A 17,717-nucleotide genomic window follows, 5' to 3' on the forward strand; every position below is an offset into this window, starting at 1 on the left:
ACTTCCACATGAACCCTGTTAACAATAACAGAGCCAGAGCAAGAACACTCAGTTGAGCTGAGATGTACTGGAATATCCAGCACTTGTTCCAGATGAGTTTGTAGACTCTTGGACCATTAGGTCTGAAAGAATAGAAGGCTGCATTTACTCTTGAGTAACAACTAATGATATGCTGTTGCTAGAGAGAGAAAGAGAGAGAGAGAGAGAGAGAGACCATTTGGATATCAAACAAAAAAAGAAGGTCCATTATTGAAAAAAAGAGTGGGGGAATAAGGAAGGGAACCAGGTGCATAGAGGGGAGTATTGCACAAAACCTGGGTTATAAGAAATATTAGCACTCCTCTGATTTTCAGTTCAACATCCTTAGTCCAGACAAATCTTTCCAGACATTCTATTTCAGCATACTATATCATCATCCAGTTTTTATCACTACCCAACTAAAGAAGAAAAAAAGAAAACATGGATAAAGAGGTAATGCATACGTGGAACTTTCTCTCTCTCTCACTTTATCAATCTTCAATAATTTAGGACAGGAAAACTTTCATGAGATTTCCACATTTATTCGCAGCTACTCTAAAACACATGCCCCAAGAACGTGCAGAATTTGCTGCATAGTCTTATGCCCCCACTACGTACAAGTAAATGAAGATTTTAGTAGGTAAGGAAGTGGAGTCAGTGTGCTGTAAGCTAGCTATTGATACTTCTAAAATAACCACTTTCAGCTTACTAAAAGATGATGAGACAAATCAGTATCTTATAGGAGCTTGATTTGGTAGGAAAGTAAATGGACTCCTTCATTCAAAGGAAAACAAAGGAATTCTGAATTCATCTGAAAAATAAGACTTTACCAGCACAAAGAAAACCTTCAAGTTAAGTGTGTTAAAACAGATAAAATAGGTAAACGAGAAAAACAAAAAACCCTTGAAATATACTATAGCAAAAAATGGTGTTGCACTTAGGCCCAGAAATTGATACCAAATATGTCACTTACACACTTTGTGACCTTTGGCCAAATATTTACACACATTAAACCTCAAATTTTACAACTTTAAAATGGAGAGAGGCAGGCAAACTCTACCTCCATTATTATTTTATCAGAAGGATAAAATGAGATAAAGTGCATGAAGGCATTTTGTAAATCTCTGAGCACTGTGCAAACCTAAGACATTATTTTTATACTGATACCTATTATGAGAAAAATAAAAGATTAATTCAAGACATATTGCATGGTTATGAAAAACTCTGTACTTTAAGATATTCAGTTAATTTTAAGGTCCCTCATTGCTATAGACATGAACATTTAATCAGTCACTGGAAGAAGAAAAAAAAAGAGATTGCGTAAGAAAAACTGATAAAACAAAGTCATGCCATGTTTGCTTCGCAATCTTCTTTCAGCATTCTTTCACCCTTCCTGGCTGCATGCTTTGCATACTTGGAGTTTTAGGCCATTGAAAATATGTATATTTGTTGAATGGAAATGATGCAACAGAAATAGATGCCATTATTGTGGTTGGTAAAAATCTAGCTTAAGGGACAGTATCTGCAGTCAAATGTGGAGCTAACCCAGTAAAGCTCGGTTTGCTCTGTTATAGAAAAGGGATGCTGAATCTGCATGGGAGTAAAGAGCATTCTTTCCCTTAGGACTTTGTCACTTCTGCCGACACACCTCACTGGTTTTATCTTTCAGATCAAAGCTTTAAAATAAGAGAAACATAGGAAATCATTGGTACAGGGATAGAAAATTGGGAGGTTACCATAAAATAAACTTAATTTTTAGCTTTTTTACATTGTTGCAAGTGTAAGCACAAAATAGGAACAGAAGTTTTCTTGCTTACTTAGCAGTGTCCTATTTTCCTTAGCTATTCTTAAAGACTGAGTAAGAACACCTTTATGCCATTCTCCTTCCTGATTCTAAAAATAGTGAGCAAAAGTAATGTCATAGAGATAATATAAAAATAACTGCCATTTATTGAGCATCTACTTCAGACCAGTATCTACTGTCTTATTACATTATTACACTTTGGGAGCATTCCAGGCAGATTTCATAATTCTCATTTATGGATAAGAAAACCAAGTTTCAGAAGGTTAAATAATTTAAACAGGTAACACAACTAGTAAGTGGCAAAGTGCAAAACAAAAAACAAAAAACAAAAAAACAAAACCTTATGGAATGATGGAATGACTCTTTACTTGCTAGGAAAATTTGTTAGCCAGGTAACAGGACATTTGGGGAATGGGAATATTGCTTTATTTAATTTCTTGATAGCTGAAGAATAATCAGAAAATGTGTTGTTATAACCATTGACACAAATATCTGCTCATAATATCCCCTTTTCTTCCCTTTTATGTAGTGGATGCAGCCAGTTTAAAACCCTTTGGAATAAAGACAGGGGCTAACAGAGTAGGAAAAATGGGAAGCAAAGAGAAGAGGGAAGAAGAGAAGGGGCAAAAGAAGAAACTAAAACATAATTGATTAATATTGATATTTGATTATTATTTCAGAGCATCAGGTCATTATTTTTATACATGAATTCTGTATGTAATTGAATGAGATGCAGGACATTGAGGTGATTCTACTGTGGAACCTTGTTTGATTAGTCAGGACTTTTCAGTTGCAAGAGAAAGAAATCCCAAATTAAACCAGTTTTGGTAAACAGTGGGATGGTGGGGGAGTTTGGTGGGGAGGGATTTATTTGGCTCATGTAATTAATTGGGAAGTCCATGAAAGGAGGTTGATTTGTTGTTGTTGTTGTTGTTGTTTTGTTTGCCACAGCCAGAGCTGGGAATTCAAATAGTATTTTCTTTCTCACTGCCCTCTTAGTTTTACTTTTCTTAATGGTACCTTAATTTTCTCATCTGTTCAAAATATGCAAAGAAAACTGTCACCAACGTGCATTGTAACTAAATGTAGCAACCCAAAAACCTGGACAAAAGGTTTGATCAAAAAAAAAAAATTAATGCTCTTCCTAGGTGTTGGTAAACTTTACTTTGAATACAACGTTGTAAATTTGGTACATTTCAATGGCTTATGGGTACTAGGATATCAGCAATTTAATTGGCAGTTTCAGTGTGCTGTGCAACATGCCCCTGCTCAAAAACTAGGACCTGAGATGATTCTCAACAGGAAACATCGATACACAAAATTACCTTAAAGATACTAGCTTCAGGTATGCCAGGGTTGGCTCTTATATATTAAAAGATTTTTCTTTATATAAATGAAAATTTTGTCAGAAAGGTACTGATCTGCTATGGAAGCAAAATTAGAAAGAAAAACTTTGGTATGATTCATCTAAGAAGTCTCTGGGTAAGAGGGTCTTTGAACAGAATATCTGACTGGTTGGTTCGCTTTCATTGAGATGATGGCCATACAGCAGAAGGATCATGGGCTTTGCAATCAGGTAAGTCTTTCATCCACCATACAAATATTTCCTTAGCACCTACTATGTGCCAAATACCTTTTCTAGACACTTAGGGTGTGTCATTGAGCAAAACAGAGAGCCCCCTACTCCATGTAACAGATGACAATAAGCATTAAGCATAACAGATAAATCATATAGTATTTCAGAAACCAAATAAGTACTACAAAAATGAAAAAAGAAACGAGATATAATTAATTTGAATGATCAAGGAGTTTTTGTTGAAAAGCGATATTTGAGAAATGATCTGAAGGTGGCAAGGAAGTTTGCAAGTGGCTATCTGAGGGATAACACTCTATGCAGGGAATAGCTATAGCAACTGCCTCAAAGGTAGGAACATTGCTGGTACTTTTGAGGAATTCCAAGAAGGCCAGGGTGACAGGAGTTGAGTGAAGACATGGAAAAGTAGCAAGAGATACAATCGAAAGAAGAGGTGACTAGGCCATTGTAAGGATGCCTGCAGTAATTCAAGTGTGAGACAGTGGCAGGGTCTGGGGTGGTAGTAATGAAAGTGGTAGGAAGTCATTCTGGATATATTTCAAAAGGAGAGAAAAATATGATTTCTTGAAAGATTGGATGTGGAGTGTTAGAGAGACAGCTGTCAAGAACAACGCCAAGGCTTTTGGCCTGAAAAGTTTCAGGCCTTACTAGCCATGTCTTCATTGGTAGCTTACTTTATCTCTCAGTTTTCTCCATGGTAAAATGGGGCTCAAATGGTACCAAATGCACAGAATGTTTGTGAAGCTATTAAATGAGATGCTGTTTGCAGAGCATCTGGCACATGGTAGACACCAAACAAGTTGTCATCATAAGCCACTTCCCTTCTGTGACTCACTCATCAAGCCAACTTCAGAATATGATTTAGCCTTCTCTCATGTTGACTTCAGAGAAAGGCTACACCAGCCAGAAAACACAAGAATCTAGGAACCTAGTCCACTCAGCAGTTATTATTTTTATTGTAAATGCATTGTTAGTCCAGTTTTGTACTTGAGTCTTTCTGAGCTCCCATATTCTCAGTACAACCCTGAGAGATCAATCAATCCCTAGTAGTTGGAAGAGTCTGAGCCGGTGGAGCCTATGCCTGTGCTGCAGAGTTTTCCCCGAAATTTGAACCCTTTTAGTGGACAGTCTCTCTTAAACATATCCTGGCTCTACTAGGAGTTTTTCTTTAATCAAATGAAAGTACACATCTAAAACTGAGACTTACCTAGACATTTTGGGAAATTTATCAACAGTATTACTTTAATTTCAGTAAACTAGATTTAGAGACACTGGTTGTACTCATAGTGTAAATATTTGAAGAAATTTTATTTTTTCAAAGGCATTATCAAAAAAGAACATTTTAATGTAATGTGATTATATTAATATTACAAGAACAGCTACCATCTCTTGAACATCATCTACCATGTAACAGGCACTATATTCGACATTTCACATTGTATAATCTCATTTAGCCCTCAAAACAATCCTTCAAGGCACTATTAGTTTAGCTGGGCAGGCAGGGTCTAGACCCCAGTGCCTGCATATGTTTCATAAGCAACAAAGACCCTTGTGAAGCCAGATGTGTCTACTACCTTAGCATGTTTTTGTTGTTTCCATTTGTTTGCTCGTCTAGTGGAGAGGAGAGGAGGTTGTTTTGTTTTGCTTTGTCTGTTATTCACTATCATGCAAATAATAGATCATGTTTACCTTTAGCTCTTTTTGGCCTGTTTGTTACTCTTTGTTTACTGATCCACTCTTTGCCCCCGACCAGACTTCAGAGCACTGGGAATGGGACGGAAACTGGAAGTAGCTGCAATTTCCAAAATATGTTCTGCAGAGCCCCGGGCTTACAAGTGGCTAACTTAAAAATGAGTCCTCACCCAAAGAAAGTCTTACAATAAAGAAAATAGTTTTAATCATGTTTCATCTAGTAGTTTCCAAAATTTTTGGACCACACAGCCCTCTTATATTGAAAAATAACTGTTGACATTCCTGAGACTAGTTCTGAGCAGCAAATAGTAAGAATCTTCTTGTTACTCAATCCAAACTGCTGAAAATCTTTGCAATCCAAGGCGGAAAAGTGAGTAATGATGCTGTTTGTCAGGATGACAGATCAAGCATTAAATTTAGAATCTGAATCAAAAAGCTGCTCATGCAGAATACAGGGCAGCTTCAAGAATATGCCTTAAAATCCTGTCACTCAGATCTGTCCTTGTATAATGTCTGGGAGTGGCTGGACCTGGCATTTGCCTCTTCACCTCTCACCCCTGTCTGACCTACATATATTCTAGCCCCACAGGAACCATATTTCACATTCAGATATATGAGAACCAACACATGAAAAGCAAACAAGCCCCACCTTATTATTGCCCATCTTCAGGAAGAGCTTGAAATGATTTTTTTATTTCAATAGTTTTTGGGGAACAAGTATGTTTTGGTTACATAGATGGGTCTTTAGTGGTGATTTCTGAGATTTTAATGTGCTCTCGTCACTCAAGCAGTGTACACTGTACCCAATATGTAGTATTTTATCCCCCATCCCCTTTCAACCTTCCCCACTGAGTCCCCAAAGTCCATGATATCATTCTTATACTTTGGCGTCCTCAAGCTTAGCTCCCACTTTTAAGTGAGAACATACGGTATTTGATTTTCCATTCCTGAGTTACTTCACTTAGAATAATGGCCTCCGACTGCATGCAAGTTACTGCAGAAAACATTATTTTGTTCCTTGTTATGGCTGAGTAGCATCTCATGGTGTATATATACCATATTTTCTTTATCCATTCATTGGTTGATTGGCACTTAGGTTGCTTCCATATATTTGTAATTGTGAATTGTGCTGTTATAAACATGTGTATGCATGTATCTTTTTTATATTAATACAATGACTTCCTTTCTTTTTGATAGATACCCAGTAATGGGATAGCTGGATCAAATGGTAGTTCTACTTTTACTTATTGCTATTTTTTTTTTTTTTTTTTTTTTTTTTTTGAGATGGAGTTTCACTCTTGTTGCCCAGGCTGGAGTGCAATGGCGCCATCTCAGCTCACTGCAACCTCTGCCTCCCGGGTTCAAGTGATTCTCCTGCCTCAGCCTTCCGAGTAGCTGGGATTACAGGCGCGGCCACCACACCTGGCTAATTTGGTATTTTTAGTCAAGACAGGGTTTCTCCATGTTGGTCAGGCTGGTCTACTTTTATTTCTTTAAGAAATCTCCATACTGTTTTTCATAGTGGTTGTAGTAATTTACATTCCTACTAGCAGTGTAAAAGTGTTCACTTTTCACCACATCCATGCCAACATCTATTGTTTTTTGACTTTTTAATTGTGGCCATTCTTGCAGAAGTAAGGTGGTATTAGATTGGTGCAAAAGTAATTGCAGTTTTGCCTTATAAGTAATGGCAAAAACCACAATGACTTTTGCAACAACCTAATATCTCATTGTGGTTTTAATTTGAATTTCCCTGATGATTAGTGACTTTGAGCACGTTTTTCGTGTTTGTTGGCTGTTTGTATATCTTTATTTTTTGAAATCCTACTGAAGCTATTCCAAAAGATAGAGAAAAAAGAAATCCTCCCTAAATCATTCTTTAAATAATTTTTTTTTTTTATGAAAAGGAAGCCACCCTCCCAAACCACTTCTCACCAATTCCTACCAAAAATGGCAGAAAGTATAACACTGGGCAAAGCTTCTCTACCTGTGGTCCCACTCCTTGTTCCACCCCCAATCTGACCCACTCTCCCACCCCACTGGCAGCACCACGCCAGTTACTAATGACAGTGCCCACTACTTGGTTTCTGGTAGTCCTATTTCTGCAGTGCTGGAATCAAATTATTGGTTTAAATTAAAGATTTCATTAATTTAACTTAATGACTAGCTTAGTTAATATCTGGAAGGGCTTTTTGTTATTTGAAAGGAACACTTACCATCACTTTTATTTTATTTAATGTCCAATTTATTAAACTTATACTTCATTTCCAAAACTATGAAAATTAAATTTCCTTAAACAGTTAAACATTGATTAAAGCTTTACTTAATTAAAATATCTTTCATTATTTAAACAATAATTATAATTCTATGACTAATTCTTTTGAATATTTTTAAACTCCAAAAACAAGAGACAAAATGTGTACAAATCCAATGAGTATAAAATGTATTGCTATACTTACACCTATTTTGTAAAAAGCTGGACTCTGAGTTTATTTTTTCTCAGTATTTCTTCATTATTTTATATTTTTCTCATTTTTGTTTTTCTACTTTCTTGTATTATAGCATGTTTTTGAAACTGAACCTGCTTCCTCTTCCTCCAATTAACATCTCAGATTTGTTGAGGTTCTAGGATTTGGGTAACCAACCAATTGCTTTTTGGCTGGGCAAAGAATCTGCCTACTTCTGCCAAAATGAGTCACATGTGAGCTACTAGTCATCTCTCTGAATTGTTTGTTTTGCTTTTTATAGTTAAATCTTATATTTTAGCTCACTAAGGCTTTTTAACTTCATTTTTTTCACCTAGGATTTTTGCAACCTAGCATCTCACGTTCTCTTCTGCATTTCCTTTTCAATCTTGCATGGTCAGTGTTTTATGACTCATCATTTTGTATAGACCTGAACTGCTAACATTATCAGAAACTCACATATGTTTTGTTAGGCATTTTATTAGAGGCACCATTGAGGTTTCATCTCATAGAAAATAAGTCATAGGGCTTGCTCAGTTGTTTATTCCTTTATCTCTTGTTAATTCGCAATCTTAGTACCCCTAGTGTTGATTTCTTCCTACTTGGTTATTGCATGAACCAACCCTTCTGAATGTGGGACCCTGTTGTATCTGGTTGTTCAATGTACTCACTAGTACCAAAAGTTCTTGGTCCAGTTACTACATTTCTCACATCTGTTTGACTCACTCACTTCCTAATTACATAGAATAAAAGAAATGCATATCTATACTTTATAAATATAAATTTAATAATAAATAAAGATATTCATATATAAATATTCTCTACTAATTAAAGACAATACGACAAATACCATTAAATTTTTATTTCTTCTCACTTATAGGTGGGAGCTGAACAATGAGACTACATGGACACAGGGAGGGAAGCAACACACACTGGGACCTGTCAGGTGGTGGCATGGGGGGTAGGAGAGCATTAGGAAAAATAGCTAATCCATGCTGGGCTTAATACCTAAGTGATGGCTTGATAGGTGCAGCAAACTACCATGGCACATGTTTACCTATGTAACAAACCTGCACATCTTGCACATGTACCCCAGAGCTTAAAAACAAAAATAAACATTAAAACAGATTTTCTTTTCTCTTCGAATTATTGTGCCCCTTATATTGACATTTCTTAAATTTTCAAGAATTAAAAAATACTTATTTCCATTAACTCAAATCGGATTGTCACAACTTCGTCAAAAGGAGCTTCATTGAGCTGCCCTTTTATTTTTTTAGCACTACCCCCAACATCCTTGAAAAGATTTCTTGCTTTCCAGCAATAGTAAGATGATCTTTGCTTATTCTGAATTTTCCATTGCCTAAGATATGGAATCAGCTGCTTCCCTAGGAATGCTGGCATTTCTCTGTGAAGACAATATAAGAGACCAAATCTGTGCACATAGCTATGTGGATTCCCATGTCAGTGGTAGGCAAATACACCACTGCTCCTCTTGGCCACTTTTCATACAGACCTGGAGAGGATATTCCTTTTAAAGTTCATAAGTTTACTTTGGTTTTTCCAATATGACATGATAAATTGTTGCTCCTTGGGGTTTTTAAAGACCAAGACTCCAAACCAATGGACATAACCCATATTTATAAACCCCTGATAAGTCATTTTCCATTAGCTTGTATCCCACTGTAGTTATGGGGCTTCTATATGAATCAGGCTCACATTTTCTCCTTCATGATTGGAATAATTGGGGTCCCACAAGTGCCAGAACTCCTCCCTGACCCATTCTTTGCCATCTACTTGTTTGCTATCCATAGCACATTACGTGTTCAGGCTCTGACGTGTCTAATCTTTTCATTGCTCCTTCTACCTTCTGAGCAATCAAAGGTCTTCATGACAAATCAAGAATTTTCAGAAATTCTACTTTAAGCAGAACTATATTTCTGGTAGATAATTATATTTGCATCTTTCTTTTTCCTCTGTAAGTAAAATTTCCTTTTCAGTGAAATGCTCTGTTAAGAATTAGACACTTTCCCAAGCTATAAAGATTTAGAGCGATGCAGTAGGTGGGACATTTGTCCAATCTTTCTAGTCCTTGAGCAACATTTCTGAAGGATCCCCGCTACTAAAGAGGAAAGTGGGCCCACAGGCAAGCCACTTAGAAAATGTATATCCTGGATGGTAGCAGCTCTTCTCCTCTTAGTATTTCCCCAGGGGACTTCATTACCTGAATGGAATACTTTTTCCTGCCATAGTAAGAGGCACTTTGTCCTTTGGCAAATCTTAGCCATTTGCTATTTCCTCCAGTAAGTAAATAGGATAAACTACCTCCTCTGAGGTATTCTTTGCTGCTCAGTGCCATCCAAGTATCTCCTGGAAAAAAATAGTCTGGAGATATTAATACTATTAACTACCACTATCATTCCATTACCAAGCATATATCACAAATTGAGGACTATTGTTACATATAATCTCAATTAATCTTAAAAACTGCTTGCAATAATATCACTTTTATTCCATTTTTCCAGATAAGAAAACATAGATGTAGAAAGCTGAATTTCACCCAGCTTGAAAGTGGCAGCACAGGAATCAGAACTCACAGTATCACCTCTGAGTCTATATTCTTAGCCATTAGCTCGACTTCCTTCTTCCTTTTCATCCTTTCTCACACCCCCTAATTTCACATTTAAAGAATGAGTCCCCAAAACAGATTGTATATTTCATTAGCCTAATCATAGCACAATTCTATCTAGGTACAGTCCTGGCAACAGCAACCGTTCCTTATTTTTATATGGTAATTGACAGTAACCTAGAGACCACATGCCATTTCTGAACTATGCCCATTAAGTTTATATAACATCAAAAGCTCAACTTCTCTTATTGTTCACCTACAACTTCCCTTCTGCTCTCTTATCGGTGAAATCAATTACAGCATCCTGTTCTTGCCTTTCACATATTGTCAAATCATTTCTCACACTACATGTTTAGACTAATTGTGTGAATTCCACTCCCCTGAGTTACTGGCTTTGAAAGGTTGCTGAGCTCTGTCACCACCTGGCCACCAATGTGTACACAATCTTCCTAAAATGCTGCCATGGCCTCATTTTGTATTAACTCTTTTCTGTTACTGTGAAGGTATTTCTTCTCTCAGCTCAAATTTTCCCTTTCACCAGCAACTTCATGTTCAAATATGGTATCAGCGATGATTTCATTAGAGTATGTGACAAAAAGAGTGAGGTTGAAATATTAAGAATATATATATGAATCAACTTCTTGGAAGATAGGTATTTATTATGCACCAAACATGGGAAAAGAAGACAAAGGAACAGGAGAAACCAACATTAGAGAGAGAGATACATACATGCATTTATGCATATATGAACATGTGTTTTCTTCAATATATCATAAGTTCTCATGAATATCAAATTTTTAAAAATCCAATTTGAACAGAGGATAATGTTTAAACATTCCAACTTTTGCAAATAACTTTAACATCTGAGTGTTACCTCCCTAGATCTTTCTGATGAGAATTGACATTGGGTTACTCAGAACTTGCAGAGGCCTCAGACTGGGACCATAGACACACAAATTTACATTCTCTTGGACCAGGTGGCTCTACATTTTGAACTTTGTTTAGACATTCAGTGGACTTTCAGAATAAATGCCGGTAAGAATCTTTTCTACCTCTGTTTCTCCCCATCTTATTACCTAATGTATGCTCTAAGTTCTCATTTATAATATCGGTAATGACTTCCATGATTGTGAATAATAAAATATCAAAGAATGCCATCAAGGTAGCATAATGGAATTTAAATGGTACTACGAAAATATTCTCAGCATGTATTAGAGAATTCTAAATTAGGAAGAGATCTAATAGTTAGATCTAATAGTTATTTCCTTCATTTTACACATAGGAAATTTAGGTGTTTGTTTATAGAAAATGATGATTATAGCTTTTAATAATAATAATATATTTTATTAATAATAGTAGTTCTGTAATTCCTGTCCAAATTTAGAACGAAATTTAAAACTTTTAGGTTGGGTTCGAGTGGGAAAATGTGAAAAATATCAGGATTCATTGCATTTCTGAAACAATACTGGCTCCATCTGGTGGCCAAAGTAATAATTCCCAGTCAATAATGTGTTTATGATTAATACACTATGCTTTCTTGAATTGAAAATGTCCGATTGGGTCCAAATATTGAAGAATTTAGAATATAATCCTAAATTCTTATATATTTAATCTATAGACTATTACCGTTTCTACCTGTGATTAATTTCTTCCAAAGTGTATATGATTAATAAATTTTAAGTTGAAATTGAAAAAGAGCCAAAAATCCAGTTTAGAAAAATGAAGATAATTTCTCAACTATCTTTTGAGAAAAATTTGTATTCATCTAAAAATATATTAATATATTTTTTATGAAAAACGGCAACAAAATCCATTACTTTTTAATCAAGGCAATATAATTAGTACCAATTTATTATTTAATATGTATTACCAATGAAAATGTAAAACTCAACATAAATTATTTAGTGATTTCAAAAATCAATGAGGTTGGTACTGTATTATCATTTGTTCCTGTTCTTTGAGCTAAGAAACTAAAACCAAATGAGTTAGGCTGTTGTATTCTCGTAGGGAAAATCTACTTTGTTTTTATTATTAAATAAACACAGGCATTCTTTCCTGTGGTTCTGTGAAAACTTTGAAATTTCAAGCTAGTCGTTTTGTGTTAGTGCCTATTTTAAAACAAGAGGCTTCAACTTTCTTTGGATTCTGAAAAGAGCTTCTAGCACCTTAATCATTTATGAAACTGTGTACTAGTCACACAAGTGGGTTCAGTTTTTGAAAATTCATCAAGTTGTGCACCTAAAATATGCTTATATATTATACTTGAAAATGAAAATAACATTTTTGGAAGTTTAAGAACCATTGTTTTTATGTCCCCAAATTTAATATATACTAGTAATTAGCCTTACCATAAGCTGAGTTGAATATATGGTAAAGGTTATTAAAACCTTCTGAGAATCAGTTTCTCTAAATTTAAAGTGTAAATAACTTCCCATGGGTTGTTAAGAAAACTACTATATAAAATTAAAATTGTTTGGAACTTCATGCTTGCTTCTGAAATCTACTCAGACGTCTTCTCACGAATTCTTCCTCTACAGCTGGCCAAGTGATGTTTAGAATCGTCGATGCACTCACTGCCTGAGGAATGGAATTATATGTTTATTCTCACTATCTTCATAAGAAGGGAAACTTAAGAAAATAAGGAAAATAAGCGATATGCACAGTTTAGATAGTATTACAGCACCAGTGTCAAAACATGGCTTTTCAATACCTCTCTGCTGGTTATTTATTTCTTGCCTCTCAGGTCCAAATTCACCTGGTTTTTCGGCTATAAAAATGGATCTGGGCCCTTTAAATATATATATATATATATATATATATATATATATCAGCTGGCCTTCAAGCTTTGTGAGTAGAAGGTGCTAGAGAGACACTGCAGGAGAAAAAGAATTTTGCTTCCTGGTTCCAGGGTACTCACTAGGCAGGTTCCAGCACTGGGTACTTATGGTACTCACAGCATCACTAATGTCCAGTTTCTGCAGTCTACAGTAGTCAGCAGCACTCAGCAGCCAGTAGCTCTTTCCAGCAACCCTCCCCTCCCACGCAGTGAATTTGTAGCCAAGCGCTTCCAACTCCTGTGGCATGTGCGGCATCTCCTGGGTGCAGCTCCTGCAGGGTATGGTAGTCAGCGCACTCTGCTTCCCCGCCCACTGTCCCTTTATATGGTTTGTTACGGAGCTCCTCTTGTGCACTAGCTCCCCATGAACAGCTTTCCCGGCTCTCCCGAGGGTGGGTTGCCAACAAATTCTGCCCACAGGACACCACAGCAACTCCTCTGTCAGCCAGTGAGCCAGGGAAGTGATCCTTCCCAACCAAGTCTGGATCTAGCACCTGAGCTCTCTCAGCCTGAGGGCGCGCTCCAACCTGAGCTCTCAGCCCGAGAGCCGTGTCTCTCCTTACACTGTTATTCATATATTCTTTCCAATTCTTTCCAGTTCTTATTGCCCAACCCCTTGTATTCTAATCCCCGTTCTAGTTAATAATTCTTTGTGTGAAACTTTCCCTGTTCAACTTACTGCATGGTTGCTCTCTCCTGATTGGATCCAGAATAACACAGCCTCTTATTTTTCACTCAGCTAAGATGAGTAAAGGAATCTATTACGTATATGAAAGGAACAATAACTAGATTGCCTTCATTCAATAGAATACTTGGTCTGGTTACACACAGCTGTGTGGCTGGCTAAGTTTTCTTCACAAGGATGTAAAATACATGAAGAGTAGAAACTAATCCTTAATTGATGGGATTCGTGCAAACAGTACCGATTTGTGCATGTGTAAAATACAGAAATTTGTAAATCAGTTATTTGTACAATGAAGCTCTGGAACATTTTGAGAGTTATTATTTAACTAATCCAATATGGTTCTTTTAAGGAAAGATGTCCAAAGACATCTTGAAAATAAAAAGGATGAGTCACACTGGGGATAATAAGGTTAGATTATTGTGGTAGTCATTTTCCATTGGCAAACCAGGCTCTCCCACTCTCAACCTGTTGTTTGTGTGGGTTTGACCTAGTCCAAACATTCATCCCTCCCCAGGCCCTACATCTCCTCCAAGATATTGAGATGGTGGGAATGTGACACAGGCCCAGCTAGTCAGCTCTTTCATCCTCTGACCATGATGATTAGTTCAAGATGGACAAATAAAACAAATCTGTCTAATGAATGTGATCTGATATATTTTGCTGGAATTTTTGGAAAAAAAAAGGTCTCTTTTGGTTGGGTTGCTGAGTTGCTAGGAAGTGAGCCTGGATCTGCTAGTCACTATTTTTGCCAGTGCATGGGAGGAACCAGTGTGATAAAGAGGGAAACACAGGAAAACAGAATCAAAAGATTTAAAAAGGGATTCCAGATGACATTATTTGGTGACTTGGATCTGGCCTCTGGCTGCAGATATCTAAAGTTTTCAGAAACATAAGAAAATAAAAGCCCTAAGTCAGTCTAAGTTTTATTCTGTCAGTTGTGAATAGAGTCCTGACAGCTGCAATTATGGTGATTTGAATAACTGAGGCCTTTAGATCAAAGACCTAAGTAATTCACTGTTTCCTAGGTTAAAGTCTAAGAGTCAATTTTGGTCAGGTATGTGTCACGTGCTTACTTTGTATACAGTACTCTATGCTAGAGAATGGGCATTCGAATTGCCAAATCTAAGAAGTGTTTCAGGGATGATTGATGTCATTACCAGAGGGGATGCTTCTACCCTTTGGTGTTCAGTAACAAAGCTACACTATTCTGGGTCAGGCAATCATTCCTAAAATATTAGGAATAAACACTGGGTGAAATGGCCAAACATAATGTTTTAAGCTGCAATTTTTTTTTTGCAATCTGTGACCTATTGTTTCTCATTACTTTCACCAGCTGATGTTGGTAGAGATATTGAGATAGAAATAAACTATAAAAATATAGCTTGATTTCAGACAGATCAAAAATGTAAAAGTGTAGTCATTAAAAGTCTTCTGCTCCTCTCCTTGTCTCCCTAACAGTAGCATTAGCATGCTGCCCACACTGACATGTCCTGTGTCACCTAACATGATTGATTAAGGGATATATTTTTAAATTTCACCACTGCCTTTGTTTTTATTTTTTTATTTTCTAGGCTGCTTGTCACATGCCCCAGATCTGTGAAAGGTTTGTATAAAATAAAAAAGCATATTTTAAAAGAAATACAATGTGTGACATAATGACAAAAGCCAGAAAATTGTGCGTCCCGACGGACACGCCACTCTTCACTCGGGTCCCTGCTTTGTTTTCTTCAGCTAGGAGAGTGACAGGCTGAAGGACCTGGTGTTTGTCAGTTTATGTCACAACCGTGATATTTAAACATAGGCTTCTTTGTAGCTATTTTCTTCCATCCAAAATCTTTCTGGAAATGTGCCAAATATACATTTACTCAAACAAACACAAAAGGTCAACTTTTTTCCCCTGCCTTCCCTTTAAAGCAAAATATTGCTTAGTTATAATCCATTAACTAATGTTAGTTTTTATGATCTAATCTGTTTTAGGTGTTGAAATTATCTTCTCTATGCCTATTTCTATTTATTATAACTGGTATTTGTTCTTTTGTACTTAAAATTCAAAGTTCAATGCCAGTCTTTTTTAAAACTCTATAATTCTTTTATCTCTATGAATGCTTTTCAAGAGGGATATGTGCTTACAGTAGTGTTTACATGGCAATCTTGGATTAATGTTATTTGTTACGTAATGTCAACTTTTAAATGTATCATTTTAAATACATCTATCAAAAGATAGATTCTTATAAAACTATTGTAGGATACTACTAATCTGTCTTACAATGTACTATATGATGTTCACAGTGAGTTGTCAGTTATAAGAACTACAGTTTTTTAATGATGTAATAATAAAACAACATATTTTTCATGTTGTTTATTGGCACTTTGTCCAAAAAGCTGACACTCTTTTTCTTGACACGAACATTAAACATTATATAGATTATTGACAGATTATTATATAGATTATTATTTCTTGACACAAACATTAAACATTACAAGACTAAAACCTGTTTTACAAGTATTCTAAAATAAAGTAACTTCTTATCACTCAGAGCCAAACAGAATAGAATGTTTCTATTTTTTTTTTCTGTGATCAAAAGATGGCTTTAATGACTGACTAGGTATAGCCACTTTCACTAAGGACATTAATATTTCTGGAATTCTTAAGGACATACTGTTGAATAAATGAGTGTTTTCTCCCAAAAAAGTTGTAGAAGGAAAATGTTTGCAGTATTTTCAACTGCTGAAAGTTTAAATGTATTGTAAATAGTTAAAAATATGAATTACTAACAAAATTGAGGTATGGTTGTTCTACAGTTAGTTACACATTATTATTTAGATCATGTTAATTTTAATCTACATATTTTCTATTGCTAAAACATTTGAAGTTTTCATAATAAAATATAGGTCACCAAAATCATCAGGACAAAGCAACATTAGCCAATTAAAAAGGTATTAAGATAATTGTACCTGAAAAAAAAGATAAGCTAAGAACAGCTTATATAAATTTTTCCAGGCAAGGCAAAAAATCAACTATAATACATTATAGTTGATTATCCATATAATGACCAACCAACATAAGGAAGTGTAGTAATTTAACAGAAGAGATAAACATTTTCAAGCTCCAACCCCCAAAATTTTATTGTTTCAAAGTTTAAAGAAGAAAAAGTTAACTCTACTATTTTTCATATGTAAAAGTTTTTCAAAAATACCAAAAAGTTTATCATAGGACCAGCTTTCATTTATTAACTAGCCCTAATAGCCAAGATTAGTAGTTCAATCTTTCTTTTGTGAAAAAGTGTTTATGAAGCAATAAAGTATATTTTTAGGTAAATGACTCTAATTGATATGTAGGTCATACACAGAAAAGATCAAGAATTAAACTGCTTGTAGTTTGGTGGTTTCCAACCTGTTCTGGGCCAAGCTCTAGAAATTCTGTTCCAGGGACTCCATACTTAGCTGGCCATGCTCCACAGAACTCTCCATTCTCATCACCCTCCCTCATTTCAACAAAAGCAGCTCCTCTTTTATATACTTTAGCCCTCTGCATGAAATTTTATCTAAGGCACAGTTTCCAAGCTAAAAATGGTAAGTCATTCAGATTCAACTTCAGGCAGCCTTTTGTAGCTAGTTTTTTCAACATCTCTTAATACTTCTTATAATTCTAAGAGGAAGTCATTATTATATCTATTTTACTGAAAAGAGGAAACTGAGAATTTAATAGGAAGTTTATGAGTGGAGAAGAGGTCAGTTTCCTGAAAGGCCAGAGAGTTGGGGTTTTGAAATCATTGAGGAATGTGACGGGAACGTGTTTTGGAGACCAGCAGTAATCTGGGAGTCTTTAAGAAAGAAGGAGAGTGATGCAGAGGCTGGTCAATGACTGCTGCAAAGAGTACATACTAGAATCTGATAGGAAATTCAGTCCCAGAGATTTTTGGAACAGAGAAAGAGTCAAAGGTCTAGAAGCAGCAATGAAGAGCAAGAAAGATATCTATGCCCCATCCCAAGACCA

Source organism: Symphalangus syndactylus, chromosome 2 (genome assembly GCF_028878055.3).
Source record: "Symphalangus syndactylus isolate Jambi chromosome 2, NHGRI_mSymSyn1-v2.1_pri, whole genome shotgun sequence".
NCBI lineage: Eukaryota > Metazoa > Chordata > Mammalia > Primates > Hylobatidae > Symphalangus > Symphalangus syndactylus.